At 47.5% G+C, this 3,341-nt stretch overlaps 1 pseudogene; it reads right to left on the bottom strand.

The window, feature by feature from the left end:
- Nucleotides 1–542: 542 nt before the first annotated feature.
- On the bottom strand, nucleotides 543–1,412 carry LOC147444965 (protein NRT1/ PTR FAMILY 6.2 pseudogene; annotated as a pseudogene).
- Between the last annotated feature and the right edge of the window lie 1,929 nt (nucleotides 1,413–3,341).

Below are 3,341 nucleotides of genomic sequence, written 5' to 3'. Positions count from 1 at the left end.
AGTTTTCTACACATTTTTTGTGATGGATCATGACTTATGTACCTTCCCAGATGGTGACAGAACTTGGTAAGATTGAGCCCTTAAGTGTTGTGATACCTCTCCTTAAGTTTTATGGCGTTCCAGATTCATTTGGATGGCGAAAAGGCGGGATGACCTAGAGTGGTGAGATTGGATGCATACTGATTGTCTGACTAGGAAGTGGTTGATTTTCTTTTGTCGTAGAACGAGTAGCCACTATGTTCACTTTGGTGAGATTGACACTCTCATTAAGTCTCCGTGCCCCATCCCGAGTCGCTTCCTTGCATATTGACATCATGTTATTACAAAAGAGCTATGCTGTAGACGTCCGTCTCGCGACGACCTGCTAACACCTACGTCTGTGTGTGTGTGTGTGTGTGGAGTGTTTGTGCTATTTTAAATCACCTTTGTCCGCGTCCTAGCCGCTCAAAGCTAGGTGATGCCCCCTGTTAATTTCTCGTGGCCAGCTCGGCATGCACGGTTATTTGAGATCGTCGTGATCCGTTCACGCTTTCTGCTCATCATTACCAATAAAAACAAGCAAGGTATTCTATGAAACTAATTAAACTACAAAAGGCAACGAATAAGTAGAAACAATCTAGCCTACTTGTGTTCAAATCATTTGTGATCCACCCCCGATGTGAGCCATGCTTTGTCCATCTGTTGACACTATCAACTATCAACTGTCCATCTATTGATAGATGCTTTGTCCATCTGTTGACACTATCAACTAGTGCACTGCTTAAGAAGAAGCCCAAAGAGATAGTGCTCAGGGAGAGGCCAATGCCCAAGCTTCTCATGCGATCGGGTGACTCTCTGAAGAAGAATTCTAGTGGACCAATGTACTCGAAGGCTTCTCCAATTCCCACAAGACAATATTGTGGGGTGAGGTAGAAAGCACTCAATGGCATCTCATTCTTGAGCCCATCTAAAAGTTTCAAATGGTTGGATAGCTTAAGTCCTTTTCTTTCTATCAAGGATACCACAACAATGGAAACCATAGCAAAGAACAAACCAATCCCTATACGTTGAAGGCTTATTATTCCTTGGTCATTCCTCCTCCATTTCCTTGCTATTGGAATCATAACTTTGTCATAGAAAATCAGAGTGATGATGCAGCTCAATTGCACAAATACAAGTAGGGAAGCTGGTGGGGAACTAAATCTCTTCCCCAATCGTTGATCTAGAGTGGTGGCTTGCTCAGTACAAAAGGTACTCATTTGGGCATTACCTGTCAAAAATACTATAGTAGTTGCCAAGATGGGAAGCAATCTCAAAAACTTCTTTACTTCTTCAACTCTATCAAGGGAAGAAGGTATCCATATGTTATGCTCCCTTCTGGTGGAGTCATTTGCACACTGACGAGAAAGAGCCCCATTTGTGATCATATACATACTAACAACCGGTTTTCAAAACCGTGGCCGCAAGAACCAACCCCAATCGGGAAGGAGTGTAGTACAATGAAAACGATATATATATATATATATTTTTGCATGCATCACCACCCCTTCCATGCTTACAAGTAGTGTGCCGTCTCTCAATTTGGCCACACCCCTCCATTATCACCAGAGGACAGCACCTCTCTCTCCTACTCTGCTCCACCAACATCATCTCTCTCTCTCTCTCTCTCTCTCTCTCTCTCTCTCTCTCTCTCTCTCTCTCTCTCTCTCTCTCTCTCTCTCTCTCTCTCTCCTTCCTGTGCCACCAAGCCCAATGGGCACATAAAACAAACGTTCTCTCTCTGAAGAACCACCATGCTTGGAACAAGAAGTCTCCTGCTCTCTCTTTCATTATTCACACACTCTCACTACTCTCTCTCTGACCCCTCTCGTCCATATTCTCTCGTCCATACTCTGTCTTTCTCCCTCTCACAGGCCGCCATGCCACTCTTTCTCTCTCCCCTCTCGTCCACACTCTCCCTCTCTCTCCCCTCGTTCAGCCCCCCCTCTTTCGCTCCATAGTTGACTCTCTCTCTCTCTCTCTCTCTCTCTCTCTCTCTCTCTCTCTCTCTCTCTCTCTCTCTCTCTCTCTCTCTCTCTCTCTCTCTCTCTCTCTCTCTCTCTCCTCAACAACCAGGGTGCAATAAGTTTATATATCTCTATCTCTCTCTCTCACGGTCTCAACCCCTCACCCCGTTGACTCTCCCCCCCCCCCCTCCCCTTGCCTGATCCGGCAACAACCCAGTGGGCTCGGCATCTCCCCCATTTCTCTCTCTCGTCACCTATATAGACACACATCTCAACTCCCTCACCCCTCCATCCCTCTCTTCCCACTACTCGCCATCTCTCTGTGTGTGTGTGTGTGTGTGTGTAACCGCCACAGACTAGAAAGTAGCTCTCTCTCTCTCTCTCTCTCTCTCTCTCTCTCTCTCTCTCTCTCTCTCTCTCTCTCTCTCTCTCTCTCTCTCTCTCTCTCTCTCTCTCTCTCTCTCTCTCCTTATTCTCTCACACCCCATCTCCCCCTCGCATACACACACAAACACCCCCCCCCCCCCCCCCCCCCCCCCCCCCCCCACCTCCTCACTCTCGCTCCCTCCCCATCATCTCACTCCCGCCCTCGTTCCGGTGGAAGCCCGCCATGCAGCTGCGCAGCAGTAGCTCTCTCTCTCTATCTCTCTCTCTATACACCCACACAGACGTGCACACCCACACCCACACCCACACACTCACCCCATCCCCTCAGCCCCTTGCCATCCCCCCGTGCTCACGCCATCGCCATCGCCATCCCTCTCGTTCTTTGTAGCCTGCACGTAAGCAACGTATAATATATATATATATATATATAAATAAATTCCACTCTTTCTCATTCCCACACACGCTCTGGTCGCGCGCACACACACACACACACACACTATCACACACTTCAAATACATACACACACACACACCCCTTACTCCAATCTCACCCATTTCTCGCTCTCTTTCCATACACACTCACATGCACATACATACACGAGCACGCATACGTGCACGCACATGAACACATAGTACATGCATGTCATACGCACCCACAAAAGGTAAAAAAAAAACAAAGGAATTTGACATCGATGCCCAACACCAAAGAAGGACGGCCAAGTCACGCAGTGGAAACATAAAATCAAGAAGTGACGTTGAAGGCATGCCTCGACGACCCCGAAGCTGGCCGATGCACTACACCGACGCACCAACAAAGCCTGCCATTCACCGGCATCTTGTCCACAATGCATCTCTGCAATAACATCCGTAGGGTATTATTATTTTCCGGTTTCAAGCCAAAATCTTGTATAAAAACCTATTGTAAATTGCCACCTCTCTCTAGGTGATGGTCACAAAGGCCCACCTAAGA

The sequence above is a fragment of the Adiantum capillus-veneris genome, chromosome 13 (assembly GCF_014529385.1).
Source record: "Adiantum capillus-veneris isolate H3 chromosome 13, ASM1452938v2, whole genome shotgun sequence".
Lineage (NCBI taxonomy): Eukaryota > Viridiplantae > Streptophyta > Polypodiopsida > Polypodiales > Pteridaceae > Adiantum > Adiantum capillus-veneris.
The sequence above is the reverse complement of the archived record's forward strand: the minus strand, read 5'-3'. Positions and strand labels throughout refer to the sequence as shown.